Source organism: Elephantulus edwardii, unplaced genomic scaffold (assembly GCF_000299155.1).
Source record: "Elephantulus edwardii isolate Elephantulus edwardi_28Jun2011 unplaced genomic scaffold, EleEdw1.0 scaffold00070, whole genome shotgun sequence".
NCBI lineage: Eukaryota > Metazoa > Chordata > Mammalia > Macroscelidea > Macroscelididae > Elephantulus > Elephantulus edwardii.
In genome coordinates, this window is record NW_006399820.1 from 2,003,901 (window position 1) to 2,023,651 (window position 19,751).

General features: G+C 39.7%; 1 pseudogene; it reads right to left on the reverse strand.

The window, feature by feature from the left end:
* LOC102849487 overlaps nucleotides 1-18,288 on the reverse strand; it is a 31,374-nt pseudogene extending 13,086 nt beyond the window's left edge.
* Nucleotides 18,289-19,751: the final 1,463 nt, after the last annotated feature.

Below are 19,751 nucleotides of genomic sequence, written 5' to 3' on the forward strand. Positions count from 1 at the left end.
GTCCAGGGCAGCATCTGTTAACTGAAATATGTCAAGAGAAAATTTATAAAAAAAAGAATTAAAACTTTTGAAAAGTTAGGCAGAAGAGCTTCTAGATGCAATCACTTTGAGAAGCTCTGGGTTCTTGGCTAGATACATATTTTACATATATACAAAAGTATATATAACTGCATTATTTTTATTTACCATCAAGTTGGAATTGACTCATAGCTCACCCTCCAGTGGTGTTTCAGAGGCAGTAAATCTCATGGGAGAAAATAACCCATCTATCTTCTAAGGTGGATTCAAATCGCATGCTTTTAGGTTGGCAGCACAACTCCTTACCACTAAGACACCAGAGTTCTCTATTATATTTATAGGTTTATCATTTTTTTTCTATGTTGCTGCTTTTAGGTACAGCTGAGTTAGCTCTGACTAATAACAAACTTATGTACCAACAGAATGGGAGCCTGCCTGGTCCTGCACCATCCTCACAGTGTCTGCTGTGTCTGCCCAGTGTTGTCACTGTGTCAATCCACCTCATTGAGGGCCTTCTTTTACACTGACCCCTCTACTCTACTGAACCTGGTTTCCTTGCCCAGAAACTGGCTTCTCCTGACAACATGCCCAAAGTACACAAAACATCATGCCTAAAATAAATTTCACCATCCCTGCATGGTGACTAAGAGCCTCTTACTCTGTTGCTGAACAACTATTCATCTTATTGATTAGTTTTGCCTATGATAAATTGATTATGGTTATTTTTTATTCTACTAACACTTTTCCCCTTTCAGTCATATTAACTATCTTCTGCAGTGTTTAGTACAAAATATAAAGGGATCATCTGCCATTTTAAAAACGGAAAATCATACAAGTAATTGTATCTGTAATTTATCTTCAAGCAGTATTTCTTATCTTCTGATTACAAAAATAAAAAAATGCAGGTTAAAATTATACCACTGATTATGAATAGAGGATAATCCTTAGTCCAGTAAGAGAATAAGAATGGCTAAATCTGAGTATGGCTCTCACAGTTCTTCATATCCAGAAATGGAAATCAGACAATTCCTATTAGACTATAAGCGATAGGACAGGACAGGGTTCCAATCTGCTGTTCACAGAGTCACTGAGTTTTAGTCAGCTTGATGGCATATGACTAGCAGAATGACAAGAAAGATGCAGGGGCTGCTTCACAAGAAGAAGAGGTAACTATCTTGCGAACTGAGGAATGCCATGAAAATGGCTTGGGACACAATTCTCTCTATGAGTAGCTATTATATATATATATCCCCTCCATCTTCAACAGTGAAATTCATTAAAGAAACCTACCTAAATACCATTACAGAAGAAATGACAAAATTCCTTGAAAAATTTTGTGAGCTGCAGTTCAAAGAAAATGCTACTCATGTGGTTAATACAACCAAGAGCTCTTTCTTTGGTTAGTAATATTTAAAATTTCTTTGATTTAACCTAAACTTTTGATATCTTTCACTTTCTAAGATTTTTCTATTTGGTTAAATTTCATTGCAAACTTTAAAGTAAATGTTATAAAAAGAAAGGGATATATATCTATCTATCTCTATATCTATCTAATTATCTATCTATCTATCTATCTATCTATCTATCTATCTATCTATCTATCTTTCATCTATCTGTTCTTTTAAGTAGCAAACATCCCTGCTAGTGATATAATGTTATAGCCTAACATTTAAGTAAAAACCCTTTGAACACCTATTGGACATTTGCACTGTCAGAAAGAGAGGGCTTGTTGAAATATAGAGAAGGACAGTAGAGTGTTTGCACATGGTCTTGGAGCATCATCTAAGGGTGGATATGGGTGGCATCTGTTAAAGATGCTTAGCAAAAGTTGGAGAGTTGAGAAGGGTAATGACAGAAATTGGGAAATGAGATAAGGAGACAATAAAAACATGCTTTTGGGGGGTTGCTTTGTCTTTTTTTTATATAGTGCAAGATCAGTCACTATTTTATTATATAAGGCCATTTTTTCCCTGCTTCTATGTATAAGAACATTTTAAAAAAAGATTTTGCTCCCCATGTTTATGGTGATTATTGTATTGTTGTCGTTGTTATGTGCTGTGGAGTTGCATGCAATTCATAGTGACCGTATGTACAACAACCCCAAACCCTGCTCTATCCTGTGCCAATCTCATTCCCTCTGACACACCTACCCCATTACCCCAGTCACTGAATCAATCCATCTTATCCAGGGTCTTTCTTATTAGGGAGGTTAAAAAAAAGTCTATAATTCATATTGGCAACAGTTTATATAATCACTCAGTCAAGAAAACTTCCAAAACATGCTCGCAGTCACCTTAGCCTTCAGCCTTGTGACTTTAGGTCCATGTTACAAAGCTCTTAATCCTGTTAATGATGACATCTTCCCCTCAAACTTCAAACAAACTTGGACAAAGGCTCCTAGCTCCTGCGCCATGAGGCAGCAGTCCCAAGGTCAGTTCTGTATCTGTATCATGTCAGGTCTCTGGTTCTCCTGCAGGAGCTCCAGCTGCTGCTTCTGTAAGCCCCAGTCTGAGTGGTGCAGGAGTTTTTTTCTTTTTTAGACATTTGCAATACAAATTTATTCTGATTCTAAATGAAAGGAATGGGTATGACAGTAACAAACAAGTTTTCACCATGGAATATTGTAATGGACTATAATAGTCTTGTATTTATATCCCAGGAAGAAAACAATTGCATTCCAAAACAGCTAAATATGCAGGTCCAAAACTGAGGTTTTTTTTAACTGCCACACCCTCTCCAAAGCTCATTTAGCTCCTTCAGTGTCCCAAAGATGTCCCAAACACATGCTCTGATTAGCTAGATAATAAAGTGACAAATAAGCACTCTCTGTATTCTCTGCTTCTGAATCCACTTAGTATAATGACAATTTACTTGGTAAATTTATTTGGATCCACAATTAACACTCTTGGTACCAGGAGTCAGGAAATCAGGAGATGGACTGCATTGGAAAAATCTGTAGTTAGGGACCTCACGATATTATTAAGAGTGATAATGTAAGTTTGAGGGCTAAGGCACATTTGAAACAGGTCATGGTCTCTCTGATCACCTGCTGATGCATCTGAGAGCTGGACAATGAATAAGGATGGCAGAAGAAGAATTAATGCCTTTGAGCTGTGGTGTTGGGAAAGAGCACTAAACATTGCTTTGATGGCCAAAAAACCCAAATATGTCCAAGAGAGGGTGCAGCCAGAGTGTTCTTTGTAGGCAAAGATGATGAGGCTTCACTTCACACAATTCTGGCATGTTGCTAGGAGGGGCTGTTCTTTGGAGAGGGACATGGTGCCCAGAAAGGTGAACTGACATGGTAACTGCTGCAAAGGGTTTTACTGTGTGTCAAGAAGTGTGAGGATGGCACAGGACAGAACAGGGTTCAGATCTGTTGTTCATAGAGTCACTATGGGTCATACTTAACTTGCCAGCACCTAACAACAACCAATCTCCTTGTAAATAGGCCAACACATCCAATTTACATGTCTCAACCCATCCATGTGGCAAGGCCAACTCAATGGTTAAGGAAGCCATTTGAACAATGACACCACAGACCACCACCTGGCTTTTCTAGACATCAACCTTTGGGTTTGGAGAGTTAAGTTTCCCCTCACAACCATCCTACTAATAACTACATTTGTGAAAGCATGTAAACCAGCTACTTCCTGCATTAATATTCCCATTTTGATAACCAATTTCTGATTTGTCCATTCCTACCAAACCAGTACTCTGAGGGAAAAGCATGTCCCTTTTGCTTATGTCATTTGCTAGGGAATGCTTCCCTTGACAATACACCAAAAGTATGTGAGACATGATGCCTAAAACAGAATTCTGATCAGTTCAGAAGCTTTGAGCATCTGCATCCACAAATATAGTCCAGTCCATAGCAAGCCATCAGGTTACAGCAATTATCCATGTTCCTAGCATGGATCATCTTCTCTTCATCTGGCTGAATTCTGGTCAATTCATCCCCAACAGTTCATGGCTAGGTTCAAATGGGCATCGTCCACACACTCAGAAGTCCACACTTTCCCCTGCATTCCAGACTGTCTTGTCCCTTCCCTCAGTCTTAGCTCCTAAATAGAGCCAATTAACAAGCCAGGGGTCATCATGACTCCTTCCTCCTCAAGTCAGCAAGTCTTTTTTTGTAAATCCATACATCTGTGCACACTAGGTGAACTGCACGAAAGGAACATGTCCAAGCTTGGCATGTTTCTTCATTGGTGTGTGCTTTCTTCTTCCACTCCAGTGGATCCAAATAATCACTATGAGTTAGCATACTTGTCAACCCCCTTTAACTTTGAGTCCTGGACGTGGGCTCTGATGAACACCAACTTTATTCTACCTCAGGAAAATAAGTTTTCCTACTTATTTTTTGATTTTTCCCCTAAGCTCAGCTCTGATATAAGAAACCATCAATATAAGAGAGCCATGAAGTTGACTCTGACTTAGAGAAGGCCACCATTTGGTTTCTGTGGCTGTACATCTTTATAGGCAGTGACTTCCCATTTTCCTCCTGAAGAAGCAGCTAGTGGTTTTAAATCTTAGAACATTGTCTGACTTGCTTGACTTGGATATATCTAGAAGAAGGACATGTATTTGTTGGAACAGGAGCCCAAAAAGATCATGGGAGACCTTTGATGGAATGGAGTGACACAATAGTCACAACAATGAACTCAAACATGTTGGAGTTTGGGAGGTTCTCACCGGACTAGGCGGTGATCTTGTGTCAGAGTTAACTCACTGGCAGCAATCCATCTCTTTTTCACTATCATACATAAAGATATCTTCTATTTTTTATATATTTTACTTTTGTTTTATTATTTTTTGTGTGTGTACCGTCAAATAGGATCTGACTGGTACAGGAGGACTGCCCCTCCTTCTCCAGCAGAGCATTTGGTGGATTCAAATCGTGTACCTCTGGGATAGCAGTGAACCTCTTGCCAATAGGCCACCAGAGTTCCCTTGATTTCATCTATTTTGTGGAACTTAGAATCAGACAATTGTAGCAGCACATTTTTGCTTTAATGGTTAATGTATGCATGTTTAATGTTATTTGGAAAACTAATCTTCTAAGATAAAACAATACAATTTGGGAACAAGCAATGTGTAGCTGTGTCTCCATGTGAACTGGCTGATATTAAAATGTCACTGCTTTATTACTCTTTTCAAAGTTACCTTTAGCAGCAATAAGATACCAAGGTGAAAACTGGGCTTGGAATAACAAGCTTCCACTGAATGTCATTCTAGGAGAGGTGCCATTTCTGATGGATGATGAAGAGGTTGAAGTTATCTGATAAGTCTGTTAATGTTTTTTACTTTAACTGGACATACTTCCTTTAAAATGTATTAATTCTGAAACTTATTTTAAAATGTCTGTGATCTCATTGTGAGGGAGTTCAGGTGGCACAGAGCTGTGTGGGTAGTTGAAAGGCCAAACCTGGGTATTTGAATCTACCAACTGCTCCAAGGGAGAAGAATGGGCAGTCTACTCCTATGCTATTTACTGCCTTGAAAAGTCACTGGAGGGTCAGTTATAAGTTGGTTTCCACTTAACATCAATGACTGAGCCTGTTGTACAAGTCTCCTCTTATAAAAAAAGCCAAGGAAAGGTTTATATATAGAGAGACACACTCATGATGGTTACCAGCTATTGGAAGGGAAAGAGAAGAGAATAAAGATTAGTAAATAAATGATGATGTTGGGTACCTTTTTGAATTGACTACAATTCATAGTGACCCTGTGAACAACAGATCGGAACTTAAATAGACAATAGACACATAGTAAGATGTTTGAAGGAAAGTCAATATATAATAAGGGGATACTCAGCATGGTGTCATTAAAGAAAGGGGAGACATGGAGAGATACACAAGAAATACAGTAAAAAAAATGCCTATGAACCTGATTTTGTTCTATTTTATCGTATTTGTTCAGCATGAGTATGACTGGCACCAATGTAGTTAAAAACCAAGAACCAGAACTTCTTTAAAGAGAAAAGCAGTCAAAGAAAGGAAAATTTGAAGGACATACTCCATATGAAGTTATACTGCTAACCCATAGGGGCATGCCTCTCTGGCATTTTGAATCCACCAGCGGCTCTCAGGAAGAAAGATGCACAAAACCTTCTGTGAGGTTTACAAACTTGGAAAACCCACTGGAGGGTCAGCTATGAGTCAATTTCAACCTGATGGCAATAAGTAAATGTTAGTAGAGAGAGAGAAAAACACACTAGCTCACTAGTCAAAGGTTGAAAACTCATGAGACACGAAAAGATAAGGGAACCTTGCTGAGTAAGTAGGCTTGTTAATTGTATAATGTGCTGAAAAGTGACCACAATTGACTATGAGTTTTTAGGAACTTAACAACAACTGATTAAATCTGAGTTACAAGTAGTTGGGTATGGAACTAGTTCAAAATGTCATCTAAAAAAGACCAACTGAGCAAACTGAGAATATTAGTGAGGCAGAATGAGGGAATACCATTCTGTATTACCTCGTAGTAAATGCACAAGGAAGCTAAGTCTGATAGCTCCTCATTCTGCATAGGTTTGAAGTCTTGGAAATGGTAGTATACTCTAGATTTATGCCATGCATATCTGAAATGACATTATACTATTGAAGACCTTGTGAAGGACAACTGAAAGTTATGTTTGGTTAGGATTTCAAGCTTCAAGTTTGCCACTAACTTGCATCTATTCTCTCTGTAGGGGAACTATGGTGGCCTAGAGGTTAAGAAGTTGCACTGCCAACCCAAAGGCAGGCCAGGTGACTTGATTCTATCAGCTTCTCCATAGAAGAAAGATGAACAATCCTCTGAAAAATCCACTGGAGGGTCAGCTATGAGTTGGTTCAGACTCAACAGCAAAGAACAACTCTCTCCTTTATGACTCAGTTGTTGCTGCTGTTCGATCTCATGTTTCTGTTGTGGCTTTAGTTGTTGCTGAAATTACAATGACTCTGCAGCTTGAGATTTTTGTTTCTGGTGACCTAAACCAAGCAGAATGGAAGCTGATGAAAAGAGATGTGGGTTTTAAAAGTAAAGACTTTATCACTCCACCAGAAAATCAGGACATGAAACTCACCAGCTTGCTGCATGTATTTGATTTTCTCGGAAATGAATATCAAGTTTTCCTAGTCGTGTGTAAGTCACCAGGGAGGTCTCGTGGTATAGGCCTTAATAGCAAACCAAACTTCTAATTCAAAGGCTGGGAGTCAAAGTGATTTTAATGCTCCAGACATCTCAAAGGAGAAAGATGAACAATCACTTCTTGTTGTGATTGACAGCCTTGGAAATCCAAAGTGACTGCAGGAGGGAGAAGGGTGAGAAAGGGGAGAAAATGTACAACAATGAATGAATAATAATAATTGAAAAAACCAAATAGAGATTAAGCTATAAATCAACCAATTTGATGACAGTGAGTTTGAGTTTTGGGTTGGGTTTTTTTAGTGTAAGTCATCAGTTTTATTTCACAGAAGTCACATTTCGTATAATAGGCCAATGTTCTTTCTAATTATGTTCTACTTGTTCCATTTCTTCTTGTTACTCCAATTTCTCTTTCTTGTTCTCATTTTTGCTTTACATGAAATGATTATCAATGGGCTCATAAAGTTGATTCCCCCCCCCCCTTTGTTGAAGTTTGTGGTTTTTTGGTTTTGTTTTTTTTAAAGTAGACTAACAATCTAATGGATGTTGTTATAGTCCATTATGACTCAGAAGCAGTTCATAGCCAATCCTCCAGTGGGTTTTCAGGTGTAGTAAGTAATATGGGGAGAGATTGTCCATCTTTCTCCAGTGGAACAACTGGTGTATTTGAACCACATGCTTCTGAGATTTCAGCACAGCTTCTCACCACTAGGCCACCAGAGTTAATGGAATCTCAGCTTGGATCTGGTGCAGTAGTGCTACTTCCCAGAGACTGATGGCCACAGCCTACAGTCTCTCAGGATTGTTCTTGCACAAATAGAAGGAAAGTGCCAACAGCACCCCCCTGGTGGGAGCCCTGGTCACATTCTCCCAGATCTCCACGGTGCTTTCCGTTAATACATTACAAAAATGAAGCTTTCCAAACACACGTAAGAACACTAACTAGCACTTCAGGGTTATTCTTGAGGGTGGAGGGGGAAAGTTTAAAGACAGCAATCACTAAGAAAAGTCACAGAAATGTAGTGAGACTGGTCTTACATCCTTTGAGCAAATCATCAGGAGGGATCAGTCTCTAAGGAAGGTTGTGATGCTTGGAAATGCAGAGGAACCGTTAAAAAGAGGAAAATCTTTAATGAAATGGATTGACACAGTGATTGCAACTATGGGTATACACACAGGCAATTGTGAGGATAGTGCAAGATCAGGGAAAGTTTTCTTCTCTTGTCTGAGACAACATGACAACATTTAGCAACAAGAAAGAGACTGGAAAAAGGACGCTGCAGAGAATATGAGATTTGAAAAGCACACACATCATCTAATTGAACTTCAGCTGGAAGTGTGAGCTTAAGGCAACTCAATTCCTCTCCCCGCCACCCCCCCCCCCCCATTTACTCTGTGTGTGCTTGCGCGTAGATTATCCAAGTACTGATTTGGAGGTTACAGAGAAATTTTAGCACAGAGGTAAATTTATATGTATGTTGTTGCTGTTGCTAGGTGCTGTCAAGTCAGCTGAGTTATGTTGTATACCTATGATCAAAAGATTGGAATCTGGCTCTAGCCTGTGCCATTCTCACAATTTCCACAATACTCAGGCCCATTGTTACAATCACAGTCAATCTACATATCTCTGAGTTTATCTATCTGTCACTGAATCTATCTAGCCATTGCTGAGGACCTTGCTCTCTTTAACTTTCTCTGGATCTTTTTCAGCATGGTAAGGCTGGCGCCTTCAGACAACATGGCCAAAGCTCTGGTGGTCTTGTCTGTAGAGAGTTGTTGCTATTAACTAGAAGACTCACCTATCTCCTCTGCTGGTTCAAATCCACCAGTGTCTCCTCTGAAGAAAGATCTGTGTAGTTTATAGCCTCTGAAAACATGTTGGAGGATCAGCTATGAGTTAGTTCCTACATAAAGGTAATGAATGAGAGAGTGATTGCTTGCATGTGTGGAATCCCTAAATAGTGTAGATCAACTGTACTTATGCGGGAAACAGTTTTATTAGTTTGAAACTAGAAGGATGTGTTTATTACTATCACTTTAGTCAACACTTTAGAGAGAATTTAGATAATGTGCTGAGGGATAAAAAAAAAAATAGAAAGTATCTCATCCTGGATTCCCTCTGAAAGCAAGCATAGAATAAAAGCTTATATGGGAACTGTTTATTTGAAAAAAATGACCCCAAAATGCATGGGCAAAGGAGTGAGACCTGGAAGTCTGCTTCCACAGAGATGAAAACCTTACAGAGCAGTTCTACTCTGTAACACATAGTGTTTCCATGAATAAAAACAGATTCAAAGAGCAGGAGTGAAAGAGAGAATGAGAAAGAGCCAATACAAAGATGTATTTAATCTATTTAGTCATCACTGCAGCAACTAGTTGCTTTACCCTGCAGGACCACCTCGGAAACTTGATGAAATACATCAGAGAACAATCTAGATGGGAGCAGACAATGGACAAGTACTTCACCATTGGCCTTATTCCCTAGGTGTTAATGATTACCCCAAGGGACAATAGCTTCCCATGCTTTTAATTGTACATGTCTGAATTCTCAGGGCAAGAAAGAAAAATTTCCAGGGCATAGTGCATTGGAACTTCTGAGAGTATTGCTGTTAGCTGTGCTTTGAGCTTGGACCTGACCTCAATCTTGTGGCATAATTTCCAGTCAAACAACAGATCTATAAGGTGATCAGTAATACTGGGGTTGTTAATTTCCAGAACAACCAACCACACAAGACCTCAAGGGCAGCATTTGCAGATGGAGAAAGCTTAGAAATCTGGAAGGGAGAGATTCAAAGGATGAATAGCAATATGAACCACAGAGTGAGAGAGGGAAAAGAGTGAATTTACAGTGTGGGGATTGTAATTAATGTCATAAAATAAAATAAATATGAATGGCTAAATGATATATCAATCTGCTTTGTAAACTTTCACTCAAATCACAACAATAAGTTTTTTTCAAAAAGGCATGCTTTTTGTGTATATCAATGAGAAAGATAATAGGAAAAAATGCTATTTCTGAGCAAATAGATGCAACAATAAAATATAGTCTACTCTCTGTATCTGAGAGAGAGAGAGAGAGCAAGCAATATAGCCAAACCTTCAAAAGCTAAAAGGGAGCTTACGTTGCTATTTAGAAAGACTTTTCACTGTATTAGGAATTTTAAATCATCTACAGATGATTTAAAATATTAAGGATATGATACATGAAAATGCCATGCTATTTTACACAAGGGATTTGTTTATCAATTGGTTTTGGTATCCATAGAGCACTCGAGAAACAATCCCCCACCATTCAATTCCATTGAATTTTCCCACAGTATAAATTGGTGGAAGAAGATTGTCCATTTTTCTCCAATGGACCTACTGAATATATTTTAACTGGCAGAGAAGCTATGCTTTTGAGGTAGCAGCACAATTATCTACTATGTAGTATGATAAAAACAAAATTTGGATATTTTTATCTATATTTATGTAAGTATTAATTTTTCTTTTTTTAAAAATTAATTTTAATGAAAGTTTACAGAGACATAGGGTTTACAGTCTTTCATTGTTGCACTTTTCTCCCTGCCCACCCTTCCCCCATAATTCACTCTTCTTCTTGAAAAGTAAAACTATTTCATTTTTTTGCAATTCCTCCCAAGTCATGCAGCCTTCATTCTGGATTTCTGTAATGGCAATACTACCCAATCATACATCCCTTTTAAACAGTACTCTTCCTTGTCTGTTTCAATGCAGTATACATAATTTATCCAGTCTTTCTCAGTCTTACCCCAACCCTGATGTCAGTCCCATTCTATAACAGTGGCACCATGTAGTATTTGTCCTTTTTTGACTGAGATAGTTCACTCAGCATAATGCCCTCCAGGGTTATCCATTTTGCAAAATATTTCATGAGTTCCTTGTTTTTCAATGTTGCATAGTATTCCATTGTGTGAATATATCAAAGCTTCTCTATCCATTCGTTTAATGATGGGCACTTGGGTTGTTTCCAGCTCTTTGCTTTTGCGAACAAAGCTGCAAAAAACTCGGGTGTGCATGTATCTGCTTGGATGGCAGTTATGGTTTCTTTGGGGTAAATTCCCAGTAGTGGAACTGTTGGGTCAAATAGTATTTGTATTTTCAACTTTTTGAGAAGGTGCCATACTGCCTTCCATTGTGGTTGCACCATTTTACACTCCCACCAACAGTGAATAAGGGTTCCAGTTTCTCCACAACCTTGCCAGCATTTCATGTTTGCTGTTCTGTTAAATTTTGCTATTCTGACAGGGGTAAAATGATATCTCATAGTTGTTTTGATTTGCATCTCTCTTAGAGCTAGGGATTTTGAACATTTCTTCATTTGTTTGCTTGTCATGTAAATGTCTTCTTTGGTTAAGTGTCTGTTTATATCCTGTGCCCATTTTTCATCTGGGTTATTTACCTTTATCTTGTTGTGGTGCTCAAGTATTTTATAAATTCTAGATTTAAGTCCCTTATCTGACATGTCATTACCATATATTTTTCCCCAATCTGTGGTTTCTCTTTTTATCCTGTTGGAGAAGTTTTTGGATGTGTATAGGGATTTAATTCTTAGAAGGTCCCATTCATCTATTTTATCCTCTCCTGGTTGTAAATTTTCCAGGATGCTTGGAATACTGTTTATGTTGTGGATTAGGACTTCTAGAGTTCTTCCAAGCTTTTCTTTAATGACGTTTATAGTTAGTCCTTAGCTTTAGTCCTAGGTCCATAATCCACTTAGAATTTGTTTTTGTGTATGGAGTCAGGTGTGGATCTTGCTTGAGTTTTCTGCAAATAGTTTTTCCAATTTTGCCAGCACCATTTGTTAAAAAGACTGTTATTTCCCCACTTAACTGATTTCATCTCCTTGTCAAAAATCAGTTGACTATAGGTTGATGGGCTGATTTCTGGATTCTCAATTCTATTCCATTGATTTGTGTGTCTGTCTTTGTACCAGTACCATGCTGTCTTGACCACTACAGCAATGTAGTAGGATTTGAAATAAGGCCTACTACCTTGTTTCTTTTTTTAAGGAGTACTTTGCTTATTTGGGCCTTTTTCCATTCCAAATGAAATTGGAGATTGCCTTTTCCATCTCATTGAATGGAATTAGTATTTGTATTGGGATTGCATTGAACGTGTAAATTGCCTTTGGTAGTATTGTCATTTTCACAATATTGAGCCTTCCTATCCATGAGCAAGGGATATTCTTCTACCTCTCCAGTTCTCAAGTTAAGATCTGATTTAGATCCACCCCCATTGTATACTGGCTATTCTCTAACCAGCTTCTGTGGTTGCGAGATAGCTGCTACCAGCAACTGGGGCTAAGTGTCTCCCTGTAAACACCCACATGGGGACCTCTCACAACTGTTGTAAGAGTCCTGACCTTCTCTAACTGAAGTAAATTCTTGTGGCTAAGTAGGAATTCCAGGTACTGATTTTCTTGGTACTGACAGTCTGGAGTATCTGGAGGAAAAGTGGGTGGTGTATGTCAAGTGGTTTGAGACAGACTAAGAATCCAAAGGTTGGTATTTTTAACCCACTTAATGGTGTCAACAAAGAAAGAGCCAACAATCTGCTTGCTTACTCTTAGATATAAAAAAAGAGCGCGGGGGGGGGGGGAGAGAGAAATAAAGAAAGGAATTGTCCCAAGAAATGAACAAAGGCGCTTCTGAGAGGGATGCCAAGTGACCCAGGTACATGGCATGCAAATGGGATCTAAATGGCCTGTGGGGAGTTTGAGGGGGTTCCTTTTTATAGGGGTCCTAGGGAGGACTAAGATGGTATTTCTCTGAATTTGATGTATTAATTTAGGTTTTAGCACCCTTTTTTCAAGTTCAGATTCTTATCAGGATCCATTGTCTGGTCTGGTCTTTGATATGACCAGCTTAGATGTTATCAAGTTTCTCAGGAAGTGATCAAGCTTGGGAGTGGTAGGGCAACTGCCATATTCTTCCTTCACATACAGATTGTTGTAACTGTTAAATACATTGAGTCAAAACTGACCCAGAGCTGACTCTATTATGAGTTTTCAGGGGAAGTAAATGACACAGGAGGAGACTGCTTATCTTTCTCCTATGGAGAAGCTGGTAGATTCGAGCACTACTCCTTACCATTTGTCCACCAAATCTCACTTCATAAAGATTATAGGGGAAGGAAACCTTTCAAGAGCAGTTCTATTCTGTAACACACAGTGTTGCCATGAATCAAAAGGGATTCGATGACAGTCCTTTATTGGGGTTTTTTTGTTTGTTTGGGCTATCTGAGCCAAGGTGTGGTTGAAGTGATAAGACAATCATTCTAGGCTGAGTATGGTCAGTTCCATTAAGATCACATGGCTGGCACATAATGATAAGAAGTGGAGGGACTATTGGGAGACAATGACTATGCACATCAGTGTCTTTGTGGGATTATTTTTTTATAAATATGAATTACATACTGCCTTTAATCTCTAGTCTCTTTAAATTTGAGACTATATTTGCTTGACAGTTTGCTTCTTCAAACATTTTTAATATGAAACTTTTTGAACATCAAAGAAAGTTGGAAAAATTGTATAGTGAACACCCACTTATGGACCACTTAGATTCTGTGATACCATTCTGGTGGTTCTGTTTTAATATTGTGCTATTGTATGGCATTGAGTCAGAACCAATTAATAGCAGACCCTGCAGTGGATTTTCATGGGCAGTAAATTTTATAGGAGGAGAGTGCCCATCTTTAATACAAAAATTTATCTTTAATGAGGAATCCGACTCCATTTTTTTTGTTTCATTGCTAACATCTTTTAGGGTTCACCCTTCCCTCCTCACCTTGTGCTCCATATCTGGGGAAGCTGATACAAACACCTGGTTGCTCCCTATTTTGGGGATAGAGAGAAATTCAACACTTGAACCCTAAACAACTCATCCTGAATTCACCCCCAAGCATAAAAACTCAAGTTAATCTGTTAAATCAATTTAATTCAAAATTGAGAAGCCTGACCTGTTTTTCCAAAGAAGTTTGTTATTAAATAGTGATAATGTTTTACATACCCTCTTAGTTATATAGCTCAAATAGTTAAGCTTTCTTTTATTAGTGTGTATGTAGGTGTAACTCTGGAGATGCAGTGAGCAAAGTGCCTGGGGGCTAACCAAATCCATCAGGTGCTCTTCAGGGAAAAAAGGGGAAATTTGCTTTTATAAACATCTCCACTGGATTCTCACCATTGGACCAATTGGCAGCATCAGGATGGATGGTGAAGAGATTGAGATTGTACACAGCTTTAGTTTGCTTGGCTCCATAGTTAACAGTCTTGGCACCAGCAGCCAGGAAACTAAAAGGCGCATTGCCATGGGAAAGTCTGCTGTTAGGGACCTCTCCAAAGTACTGAAGAGCAATGGTGTCTCTTTGGAGAATAAGGTGCGTCTGATACAGGCCGTGGTCTTCACAATCACTTGTTATGCATCAGAGAGTTGGACAATGACCAAGGAGGATAGAAGGAGAATTGATGCCTTTGAGCTGTGGTGCTGGAGAAGAGTATTGAGAATACCATGGACTGCTAGGAAAACAAACAGATTTGTCCTGGAAAGGGTTAAACCAGGTGGCTCCTTGGAGGCAAGGATTCTGAGGCTCCGTCTAACATACTTTGGACATGTTGTGAGGAGAGAACGGTCCTTGGAGAAGGACATCATGCTTGGGAGGGTGGAGGGACAGCGCAGGAGGGGAAGGCCCTCTATGAGGTGGATTGATTCAGTGACTGGGATAATTGGGATGGGAGCATCAGAGACAGTGTGATTGGCACAGGACAGAGCAGAGTTTAGGGCTGTTGTACTCAACAACAGAGTACAACAGAGTTTAGGGCTGTTGTAGGGCAAGTGACTCGACAGCACATAACAACAAATAACAACATATGGATTGAAGCTCAATGTCAAGAAAACAAAGATTCTCACCACTGGGCCAATTGGCAGCATCAGTATGGATGGTGATGAAATTGAGATAGTTAACAGTTTTAGTTTACTTGGCTCCACAGTCAACACTCTTGATAACAGTAGCCAGGAAATCAAGAGATGAATTGCAGCTGTGAGGGACCTATCAAGAGTACTGAAGAGCAACGACGTCAAGCTGGAGACTACGGTGAGCCTGATCCAGGCTATAGTCTTCGCAATTATGTGGTATGCATCAGCGAGTTGGACAGTGAATAGGGATGATAGAAAGAGAATTGATGACTTTGAGCTGTGGTGCTGGAGAAGAGTGTTGAATATACCATGGACTGCTAGGAGAACAAACAGGTTTGTCCTGGAGAGGGTGAAGCCAGAATACCCCTTGGAGTCAAGGATTCTGAAGCTTCGTGTGACAGACATACTTTGGGCATGTTGCAAGGAGAGACTGGTCCTTGGAGAGGGACATCATGTTTGGCAGAGTGGAGGGGCAGCACAGGAGAGGAAGACTTTGATGAGATGAATCAATTCTGTGACTGGAGTGGTGGGAATGAGTGCATTTGAGGTGGCTAGGTTGGCACAGAATAGAACGGCCTTTAGAGCTCTTGTACATAGGGTCTCTATGAGTTGCAAGAGACGTGATGGCCCATAGTAACAACAACAACTGATCCAAGAATGCTGGCATCAAGGCCCTCACTTTTAACTATACCTAAAGTTTCTTTATTTCTGTGATGTATCACCAATTATTCTAGAATGACATACCCTGTCTTTAACTTGGTATACACTGTATTTTTTAAAAAAAAATTATTAATGTTTTGAGATGAGATACAAGAACAGAATTATTCTTTTTTTTAAATTTTTGTGTGCGTGTACCGTCAAATCAGATATGACTGGTACAGAAGTAGATTGTCCCTCCTTCCCTGGCAGAGCATCTGGTGGATTCGAACCGTGTGCCCCTGGGATTGTAGTTGCAATTCCTTGCCATTAGGCCACCAGAGCTCCCCAAGAACAGAATCATTCTTGAGGTTCCACCTCTGGTATGGAAAGAAAAAGAAAAAAAGACAATGTTTGCGTGTAGTGGCTAATTTGACACCCCTTTATTGTTAGCATAGCCTTCACACAATGAGCATGCATATGCAGCCAGAGTTCACTGCATGTGTTTGACGTTAAGAACTGCTGCTTATTCAAGTCACAGATGTCCTCGTGTTATGCAATGAGACTGTTGAGTTGCATGTCCACTATAAGAATAAGGGAAAAAAATGATGACATAAATGCAGCAAATAGAGGCAGAACACGCCAAAAAAACTAACACTCATGAATTGTCATTATAAGCACACTTCTTTCCTTAAAACAGAACAAAACAAAAAACAAACAAAATTGTCTTTCTTTGCATATTTTAAAATACAAGGGTCCCAGAGAATCATGAAGTGTCTTGTCACTTTTGCTGATGACTTCTAGTTGTTTTTTGCACTTCTGGTAGTAAGTAGAAAGGCTTTTGTTTTCATCTAAAGGCTTTTTATGTTCCTGTAACAGACGAGATGTATTTTGCTGGTCCTTTTCATCCCAGTCCAGTTCTGCAACTAGTTCTTGCTTTCTCTGTAATAACAAAGCAATTTCTGTTTGAACTTTCATATATTCCTGGGCCATTTTACAATGCTGTTCAAACACTGCCATAGATTCTATGGAGTTTGGGTATGGTGCAAGAGGCTGTAGTTGGTGATCCAGTGTAAGATAAGCCATTAGTATGGAGTTATCTGACCCATTAGTATCTGTGGAATCATCAGGGGTCCATGGATGAATTCGAGTTGGCTTTTCTGAGGTTGGTCCTGAGGTAGTGATCATTCTCACACTAGGACTGGATGACCTACTGCTCACCTGACCAGGTTCTGTTCCAGTAACAGTCAAGTCTTGGATGGATCTACATCTTGGCTGTCCATTGCCTGATATGATGATCCCAGAGACATCCAGAATGTTGCCAAATGAAGTGGTTTTATGGCGGCCCTGTTTAGGCTTTGGAAAGGCTGTGGATGCAGCTATCCTTGCTTCTATTTCATACATGTCAGCACTCATCCGCTTGCCTTCAGAGGATGGGGGCAAGCTCTCCACACTGATTCCACGGGAAGCTCCCAAGCTTAAACATCCACATTCACTCTGTTGTTTTGCATGATTTTTCAATAATTTTGATTCTAAGCATTTAATATTATCATTTGTGGCAGGAACTTGCTCCATATTAGTATCACTTTTATTACTTGTATTTGTAGACGTGATTTCCATGAATGAGCCTGTACTGGTGGCAGAGTTGCTCTGTCCTTTATCTGAATACCAACAAGGATATTGTAAAGGCTCATCTGCTCTTGGAAAGTACCGCATCAAGTGAGTCATTATTTTCACAATTTCTACCATAGAAGGACATTGAGATGGATCAATGAGACCAACAACGAGTCATCAGGCTTTCAATGGGCTTTGGTAAATTTTTGATCAGCGGTGGTCTAGTACCATTGTAAACTGCCTACATTATATGGAATGCAGGACCACCAATTTCATAAAAAGGTTTCCGACGAGTTATTACTTCCCAAAGCATAATACCCCAGCTGAAGACGTCACATTTTTCACTGTAATCACTACCTTCAGAAACTTCAGGTGCCATCCATGCAGCACTCCCCTTGTTATTGGTCATATGCGTCTGAATGTCGCTACCAAAGTCACAGATTTTTAAAACTGTACCCCCTGCAACCAGCAACAAGTTTGGTGGTTTCAGGTCTCTGTGAATTAGAGCTTTGGGTTGCATGCTGTGAAGATAAGCCACTCCTCGGGAACACTGTAAACACCAACTTATTGCATGGGCAGCAGTGTAACATGGCAATGATTCAGTGCCGTGCAGCACATTATATAAAGAGCCCCCTTCAGCATATTCCATCACGAGACATACTGGATTCAAGCAGGCTCCATATAGTTTTAGAATATTAGGATGGTTCACACGGGATAACTGACGAAGCTCTACAAGAAAAGCGTTCCTTTCAGATCCACTTTCAATTTGTTTAATAGCAACATCTTTTGCTCTCCATTTAGCTTTACAGACTACTCCAAAAGCTCCTCTCCCAACCATCTCTTCCATCTCGATCTCCTTGTAGTCAATCTCTTCAAAGTTGAGGACTTGGGAGGGGGCTTCAATCATCTCACCGGCCGAAGACGAGGTGGAAGAAGAGGTGGCAGAGGCTGTAGACATGATCCCTCACAGTGCCCGGGGGGCCCGGGGAGACTGCCACCCGGACACATTGGGGTAGACCCGTGCCCACCCGCCTCCTGATGGACCTTCATTCTGAAGCCGTTCAGCCCCACTGCTTGGCAATCCATGGTGGGGACAGCAGCAGCAGCCACAGCTGTGTCCCAGCTCAGGCTCTGCTGCGTTTTTTCCGCTGCTGTGCCTTACCCACCCTCGTCGGTCCTGTTTTATAACAGTGGCATTATGGAGCATTTGTCCTTTTGTGACTGAGATACTTCACTCAGCATAATGTCCTCTAGAGTCACCCATTTTGTATAATATTTCATGAGTTCCTTGTTTTTCAGTGCTGCATAGTATTTCATTGTGTGAATATACCATAGCTTCACTATCCATTCATTTGATGATAGGCACTTGGGTTGTTTCCATCTCTTTGCTATTGTGAACAACACAGCAATAAACATGGATGTGCATATATCAGCTTAGGTGGCAGTTCTAAATTCTTTAGGGTATATTCCCTAAGTAGTAGTGGAATTGATGGGCCAGATGATATTTCTATTTCCAACTTTTTGAGAAAACATCATACTGACTTCCAGAGTGGTTGCACCATTTTATACTCACACCAACAGTGAATAAGCATTCCAATTTCTCCACAGCCTCGCCAGACTTGTTCTTTGCTGCTCTGTTGAATTTTGCTATTCCTACTGGGGTGAGATGGTATCTCATAGTTGTTTTGATTTGCATCTCTCTTAGAGATAGGGATTTTGAACATTTCTTACGTATTCATTTGCCATCTGAATGTCGTCTTTGATGATATGTCTCTTCATATCCTGTATCCATTTTGTGTTTGAGTTGTTTACCTTAGAATTTATATATTCTTTATTAAGATGTGCTTGTTCCAAGCCATGGTATTTTTATTTGCTTTCTATGTGCCTGAGAGCTGGACAATAAATAAAGATGACAGAAGAAGAATCAATGCCTTTGAATTGTGTTGCTGGAGAAAAATATTGTCAAATTTGTCTTAGAAAAAGTGTAATCAGAGTGCTCTTTAAGGCAAGAATGGTGAAACTTTGTCTCACAAACTTTGTGCAAGTTGCCAGGAGGGTCCAGTCGTTAGCAAAAGACATTCTAGGGAAAGTAGAAGGTCAGAGAAAGAGAGAAAGACCCCCTAATTAGATTGATTCACACAATGGGGCAAAGGGCTCAAGCATATCAGAGATGGTGAGGATGGTTCAAGATAAGGTAAAGTTCAGAACTTTGGTTTATAGAGTCTCTATGAATCATAGTTAACTCAGAGACATCTAACAAAATCAACAACAATTTATTTATTTACTCTGTTGTTGTTGTTATGTGCCATCCATCGAGTAACTTGTAACTCATAGTGACCCTATGTACAGGAGCCCTAACTCCTGCCCTATCCTGTGCCAACCTTATTGTCTCTAACACAACTACCCCCATTGCTCCAGTAA